Below are 8,581 nucleotides of genomic sequence, written 5' to 3'. Positions count from 1 at the left end.
CATGTACACGCCTCTGTCTCCCATGTACACGCCTCTGTCTCCCATGTACACCCCTCTGTCTCCCATGTACACCCCTCTGTCTCCCATGTACACCCCTCTGTCTCCCATGTACACGCCTCTGCCAACCATGTACACGCCTCTGTCACCCATGTACACGCCTCTGTCTCCCATGTACACGCCTCTCCCAACCATGTACACCCCTCTGTCTCCCATGTACACGCCTATGCCAACCATGTACACGCCTCTGTCTCCCATGTACACGCCTCTGTCACCCATGTACACCCCTCTGTCACCCATGTACACGCCTCTGTCACCCATGAACACGCCTCCCCCAACCATGTACACCCCTCTGTCTCCCATGTACACGCCTATGTCAACCATGTACACGCCACTGTCTCCCATGTACATGCCTCTGTCACCCTTGTACACCCCTCTGTCACCCATGTACACGCCTCTGTCACCCATGTACACGCCTCTGTCTCCCATGTACACCCCTCTGTCACCCATGTACACGCCTCTGTCACCCATGTACACGCCTCGGTCTCCCATGTACACGCCTCTGTCTCCCATGTACACGCCTCTGCCAACCATGTACACGCCTCTGTCTCCCATGTACACCCCTCTGTCTCCCATGTACACGCCTCTGCCAACCATGTACACGCCTCTGTCTCCCATGTACACTACTCTGCCAACCATGTACACGCCTCTGTCTCCCATGTACACCCCTCTGTCTCCCATGTACACCCATGTACACTCTTCTACACCTCTCTGTCTCCCATGTACACTCCTCTACATCCCTGTCTCCCATGTTCACCCGTCACCCATGTACACTCTTCTACACCCCTGTGTCTCCCATGTACACCCCTCTGTCACCCATGTACACTTCTCTACACCCATGTACACTGCTCTACACCCCCTGTCACCCATGTACACTCTTCTACACCCCTCTGTCACACATGTACACCCCTCTGTCACCCATGTACACTCTTCTACACTCCTCTGTCACACATGTACACCCCTCTGTCACCCATGTACACTCCTCTACAACCCCCTATCAGCCATGTACACTTCTCTACACCCCTCTGCCACCCATGTTCACTCCTCTACACCCCTCTGTCACCCATGTACACCCCTCTACACTCCTGTCAACCATGTACACTCCTGTCCACCCCCAACACCCCTTTGTCACCATTGTACAACCCTCTATCACCCCCTTTTCCCCCTGTCACCCATGTACATTCTTCTACTCTTCTACACCCCTCTGCCACCCATGCACACTCTTCTACACCCCTCTGCCACCCATGCACACTCTTCTACACCCCTTTGTCACCCATGCACACTCTTCTACACCCCTTTGTCACCCATGTACACTCCTAAACCCCTCTGTCACCCATGTAAAAAAAAGGTCGGCGCCTAATAGGTTTGTTTTGCAGGTTTAATGGTGAAGAATTGTGGCTGTAAGAAATTGTCATGATGGCCCGGACCAGATGGAGAAGAAAAGGGAACGACGCTGATTAGAGAAGACGTCATTTGTGAGTTGGTGTCTAAAAGTGTCTGCGACGCTTTTCCCTTTTTTTTTTTAGAGGGGTGTCCCGAGTCGAAAAAGGTTGGGAAACACTGCTCTACACTGAAGGTGCCACAGGACTAGGCTGTTTCATTGGCCAGTCGAGTCTCCAACACACACACACGGGGAGATTTATCAAAACCAGCCCATAGTAAAAGTTGCCCATAGCAACCAATCAAATTTCTTCTTTCTTTTTTCAAAGAAGCTGATGCTGGTGAAGCAATCTGGTTGGTTGCTATAGGTAACTCAGCAACTTTTCCTCTGGACAGGTTTTCATAAATCTCCCACTAGGGATCGACTGATATCGATTTTTTAGGGCCGATACCGATACTCTTTGAAGGTTAGGGCCGATAGCCTATAACTTATACCGATATTCTGGTATAAGTTATCAGCTATTTATCCCCCCGGCGACACCGCTGCAGATCATTGATTTAAAGCGGGCACTTTAACCCCTTAAGGACACATGACGTTCTCATACGTCTCCATTTCCGAGTCCTTAAGGACACATGACGTATGAGAACGTCATGTGTTTTACCGGCCCCCCGCAACCATCTGGAGCGGAGCCGGTCCCCGATGCCTGCTGAAATCGTTCAGCAGGCATCGGGGCATATCGCCCAGGGGGGTCATTATGACCCCCCATGTCGGCGATGGCCGCAGATCGCTGGACAATTCAGTCCAGCGATCTGCGGCGGATTCCGGGTCAATCGGGTCTCCAGTGACCCGGTGACCCGGAATTATTGGCTGATCGGGGCCGTCAGAGACGGCTCCGATCAGCCAGAGCCAGCAGGGGTGAGGTGGCACTGGTGCCACCTCACAATCGCCCTGATTCGTCGGCCGGATTACCGGCCGACCAATCAGGGCGCCTGCTGCGGGTGTCACTCCCGCAACCCGCTCCGCCCCTCTTCCGGAGGACGTGAGCGGGTGCGGGACGTGCACCCCGGGTGCTGGGGACCCCGATCCCCGGCGCCCCTGTTGGGATCGGGGCCCCAGGAGCAGCGGCGGCGGCGGAGACGACGAGGGACTGACCTGTGCGGCGAGGATCGTTGGAGGTGAGTGACAGCCTCCTGCTGTTGCTTAGCAACAGCTCCCAGCATGCAAAAAGGGCATGCTGGGAGCTGTAGTTATGCAACAGCAGGAGGCAGACCACCACAACTCCCAGCATGCCCTTATGGGCATGCTGGGACTTGTAGTTTTGCAACAGCTGGAGGCACATTCTTTCTATGGAAAAGTGTACCTTCAGCTGTTGTGTAACTACAACTCCCAGCTTGCACAATCAGCTAAAGTGCATGCTGGGAGTTGTAGTGGTGCATCTGGTGGTTGCATAACTACAACTCCCAGCATGCCCGTTGGCTGTCGGTGACTGCTGAGAGTTGTAGTTTTGCAACAGCTGAAGGCACACTGAGTTAAGTAGTAAACCAGTGTGTCTCCAGCTGTTGCATAACTACAATCCCCAGCATCCCCAGCCAAAGTAGTATGCCTCCAGCTGTTGCATAACTACAACACCCAGCATGCCCTTCCGCTGTCCGTACATGCTGGGGGTTGTAGCTTTTGCAACAGCTGAAGGCACACTGGTTGCAAAACACTGAGTTTGTTACCAAACTCGGTGTTTCACAACCAGTGTGCCTCCAGCTGTTGCAAAACTACAACTCCCAGCATGCACTGATAGACCGTACATGCTGGGAGTTGTAGTTTTGCAACAGCTGGATGTTCCCCCCCAATGTGAACGTACAGGGTACACTCACATGGGCGGAGGATTACAGTTAGTATCCGGCTGCAAGTTTGAGGTGCGGCAAAATTTCTGCCGCAGCTCAAACTGCCAGCGAGAAACTACTGTGAACCCCCCGCCCGTGTGACTGTACCCTAAAAACACTACACTACACTAACACACAATAAAATAAAAAGTAAAAAACACTACATATACACATACCCCTACACAGCCCCCCTCCCCAATAAAAATGAAAAACGTCTGGTACGCCACTGTTTCCAAAACGGAGCCTCCAGCGGTTGCAAAACTACAACTCCCAGCATGCACTGATAGACCGTACATGCTGGGAGTTGTAGTTTTGCAACAGCTGGATGTTCCCCCCCCCCAATGTGAACGTACAGGGTACACTCACATGGGCGGAGGATTACAGTAAGTATCCGGCTGCAAGTTTGAGCTGCATCAAATTTTCTGCCGTAGCTCAAACTGCCAGCGAGAAACTACTGTGAACCCCCCGCCCGTGCGACTGTACCCTAAAAACACTACACTACACTAACACAAAATAAAATAAAAAGTAAAAAACACTACATATACACATACCCCTATACAACCCCCCTCCCCAATAAAAATGAAAAACGTCTGGTACGCCACTGTTTCCAAAACGGAGCCTCCAGCTGTTGCAAAACAACTACTCCCAGTATTGCCAGATAGCCGTTGACTGTCCAGGCATGCTGGGAGTTTTACAACAGCTGGAGGCACCCTGTTTGGGAATCACTGGCGTAGAATACCCCTATGTCCACCCCTATGCAAGTCCCTAATTTAGGCCTCAAATGCGCATGGCGCTCTCACTTTGGAGCCCTGTCGTATTTCAAGGCAACAGTTTAGGGCCACATATGGGGTATCGCCGTACTCGGGAGAAATTGGGCTTCAAATTTTGGGGGGTATTTTCTGCTATTACCCTTTTAAAAAATGTAAAATTTTTGGGAAAACAAGCATTTTAGGGAAAAAAAATATATATTTTTTTACATATGCAAAAGTCGTGAAACACCTGTAGGGTATTAAGGTTCAAATTACCCCTTGTTACGTTCCCCGAGGGGTCTAGTTTCCAAAATGGTATGCCATGTGTTTTTTTTTGCTGTCCTGGCACCATAGGGGCTTCCTAAATGCGGCATGCCCCCAGAGCAAAATTCGCTTTCAAAAAGCCAAATGTGACTCCTTCTCTTCTGAGACCTGTAGTGCGCCAGCAGAGCACTTTTCACACCCATATGGGGTGTTTTCTGAATCGGGAGAAATTGGGCTTCAAATTTTGGGGGGTATTTTCTGCTATTACCCTTTTTAAAATTGTAAAAATTTTGGGAAACCAAGCATTTTAGGTAAAAAATATATATATTTTTTTACATATGCAAAAGTCGTGAAACACCTGTAGGGTATTAAGGTTCACATTACCCCTTGTTACGTTCCCCGAGGGGTCTAGTTTCCAAAATGGTATGCCATGTGTTTTTTTTTTGCTGTTCTGGCACCATAGGGGCTTCCTAAATGCGGCATGCCCCCAGAGCAAAATTTGCTTTCAAAAAGCCAAATGTTACTCCTTCTCTTCTGAGACCTGTAGTGCGCCAGCAGAGCACTTTTCACCCCCATATGGGGTGTTTTCTGAATCGGGAGAAATTGGGCTTCAAATTTTGGGGGGTATTTTCCGCTATTACCCTTTTTAAAAATGTAAACATTTTGGGAAAACAAGCATTTTAGGTAAAAAATAATTTTTTTTTTTTACATATGTAAAAGTCGTGAAACACCTGTAGGGCATTAAGGTTCACTTTACCCCTTGTTACGTTCCCCGAGGGGTCTAGTTTCCAAAATGGTATGCCATGTGTTTTTTTTTTGCTGTTCTGGCACCATAGGGGCTTCCTAAATGCGGCATGCCCCCAGAGCAAAATTTGCTTCCAAAAAGCCAAATGTGACTCCTTCTCTTCTGAGACCTGTAGTGCACCAGCAGAGCACTTTTCACCCCCATGCGAGGTGTTTTCTGTATCGGAAGAAATTGGGCTTCAAATTTTGGGGGGTATTTTCTGCTATTACCCTTTTTAAAAATGTAAAATTTTTGGGAAACCAAGCATTTTAGGTAAAAAAAATATATATTTTTTTTACATATGCAAAAGTCGTGAATCACCTGTGGGGTATTAAGGTTCACTTTACCCCTTGTTACGTTCCCTGAGGGGTCTAGTTTCCAAAATGGTATGCCATGTGTTTTTTTTTTTGCTGTCTAGGGGCTTCCTAAATGCGGCATGCCCCCCAAAAACCATTTGTCGCTCCTTCCCTTCTGAGCCCTCTACTGCGCCCACCGAACAATTAACATAGACATATGAGGTATGTGCTTACTCGAGAGAAATTGGGTTTCAAATACAAGTAAAAATTTTCTCCTTTTTATCCCTTGCAAAAATTCTAAAATTGGGTCTACAAGAACATGCGAGTGTAAAAAATGAAGATTTTGAATTTTCTCCTTTACTTTGCTGCTATTCCTGTGAAACACCTAAAGGGTTAATACACTTACTGAATGTTTTTTTGAATACTTTAGGGGGTGTAGTTTTTATAATGGGGTCTTTTATGGGGTATTTCTAATATGAAGACCCTTCAAATCCACTTCAAAACTGAACTGGTCCCTGAAAAATAGTGAGTTTGAAAATTTTGTGAAAAATTTCAAAATTGCTACTGAACTTTGAAGCCCTCTGGTGTCTTCCAAAAGTAAAAACTCATAAATTTTATGATGCAAACATAAAGTAGACATATTGTATATGTGAACCCAAAAAATATATATTTTGAATATCCATTTTCCTTACAAGCAGAGAGCTTCAAAGTTAGAAAAATGCAAAATTTTCATTTTTTTCATCAAATTTTGGGATTTTTCACCAAGAAAGGATGCAAGTTACCATAAAATTTTACCACTAAGTTAAAGTAGAATATGTCACGAAAAAACTATCTCGGAATCAGAATGATAACTAAAAGTATTCCAGAGTTATTAATGTTTAAAGTGACAGTGGTCAGAATTGCAAAAAACGCTCCGGTCCTTAAGGTATAAAATGGCCTGGTCCTTAAGGGGTTAAATCAATGAACTGCAGCAGCTTTTGAGGTGCCAGAGACCGCCGTCACCACCCGCTTTTCTCCCCCTGCCTGTCCTGGGGTCCTCCTGAGTCATATCACTGCCACCGCAACCGCCCCCCCACCACCGCACCGTTCCGGCCAGAGACTGCCGCCGCCACCCGCTTTTCTCCCCCTGCCTTTCCTGGGGTCCTCCTGAGTCCTATCACCGAGACTGCCGCTGCCCCATTGCCTCCCCCATTCGCGGTTTTATAATTACCTGTTCCCGGGGTCCACGCTACTTCTGGCTCTGGCGGCGTCCTCCTGAGCTGTCACTATGCACACTGACGGTGACGTCGCGTTGAGGACGTCACTCGTCATTTCGCAGCGCAAATCGTAACACAGGACGCCGTAGGAGCGAGGGCCCCGGGAACAGGTAATTATAAAACCGGGAAAGGGTGAGGTAATGAGGCAGCGGCGGCGGCAATCTCTGGGTGGGGCGGGGCATTATCGGATTATTGGCAAGGTAATTGCCGATACCGATAAAGTCCAAAATCGTGAATATCGGCCGATAATATCGGCCAAACCGGTAATCAGTCGATTCCTAGTGCCCACCACACATGAATGATGGCTCTTACTCCACAGTCTTTATGCAAGTGCGTGTTTGCCCCTGCCTGACCCCTTACTAATGCTAAGAAGCTTCTGTAAAATAAAAGTAACAGCGACACATATGCACTATAGGATTTCTTTTACTTTCTAAAATTAAAAAAATATCCCTCTTAGGCTCCTTTCACACTAAAGTTTTCGCCCGGTAGATGACGTCCCTTAGGAAGATAGCGGGAGAAAAATGTGTTCATGACACGTCTTTTTCTCCCGCTATCTTTGGCCGCAATAACGGGAGTTATAACGGATGTTAGAGGAATCCCATTCAAGTGAATGGGATCCTCTTTGCCCGTTATGACTCCCGTTAGGCTCTGTTACAATAACGGACATTAAGAGCGGTCAAAGTGGGAAAAAAAGAGCCCTTAACATCCGTTTGTAACGGAGCAACTTTCACAGTGTGAAAGTAGCCTTATAGGGCCAGATGTCACTGTGAGACAGTGCTTATACAAGTACAGTGGCACTAGAAGAAGCAATGACTCCTTAGCAACATAGGATGTAAATGTATGTCCTGATACTTAAAGGAGTTATCCACCACCAGGTGATTTTAGTATGTACCTGGCAGACAGTAATGGACATGCTTAGGAAGGATCTGCGCTTGTCTTGGGGATAAATGGCTATGTTGTGAGATTACCATAATACTGTGGCTAGCCTTTTGTCAACTGGTATTTCTGTTTGACTTTTCCTTTTTTGACTACAAATCCCACAATTCCATTTTCTTCCTGCCCACACATCAGCCACCCCACCCATTGAAACATAAATGAGCTGCATCCATGAAAAGACCTGTGGTTTTCAATCAGGGTGCTGATTGATCTCTCTCCCACAAAGCGATCACTCCACCCATTGAAGCAGACAGGCTCCCTGTCATCAGCTGACTACTGAGGTCAGGTCTCAGCCGCATTGCAAGCTGGGAAAAATTTGGCACAGCAGTCATTTTGTATGCTGGGAAAAATAAATATTGGAGTGAAAATCACAGAAGAATTGTGAGAAAACCATCTCACACAGGTACAGACACTATATTATGAACTACACTAACTTTACAGCCCCTGTAGCATAGTCAAATAAAAACAATTCCTGGAATACCCCTTTAACCCCTTAAGGACCAAGGACGTACCGGTACGTCCTTGGTCCTGCTCTCCAGATATAACGCGGGGTTACACAGTAACCCCGCGTCATATCACGGTGGGCCCGGCGTCATAGTGAAGCCGGGACCCGCCTCTAATAGGCTAAAAGCGAAAGTGAAAGTTGCCGGCTAGCTCAGTCGGGCTGTTCGGGATAGCCGCGGCTAATCGCGGCATCCCGAACAGCTGACAGGACAGCGGGAGGGCCCCTACCTGCCTCCTCGCTGTCCGATCGCCGAATGACTGCTCAGTGCCTGAGATCCAGGCATGAGCAGTCATGCGGCAGAATCGTTGATCACTGGTTTCTTATGAGAAACCAGTGATCAATGATGAAGATCAGTGTGTGCAGTGTTATAGGTCCCTATGGGACCTATAACACTGCAAAAAAAAAGTGAATAAAGATCATTTAACTCCTCCCCTATTAAAAGTTTGAATCACCCCCCTTTTCCAATAAAAAAAAAA

This window comes from Hyla sarda, chromosome 2 (genome assembly GCF_029499605.1).
Source record: "Hyla sarda isolate aHylSar1 chromosome 2, aHylSar1.hap1, whole genome shotgun sequence".
Lineage (NCBI taxonomy): Eukaryota > Metazoa > Chordata > Amphibia > Anura > Hylidae > Hyla > Hyla sarda.
The sequence above is the reverse complement of the archived record's forward strand: the minus strand, read 5'-3'. Positions refer to the sequence as shown.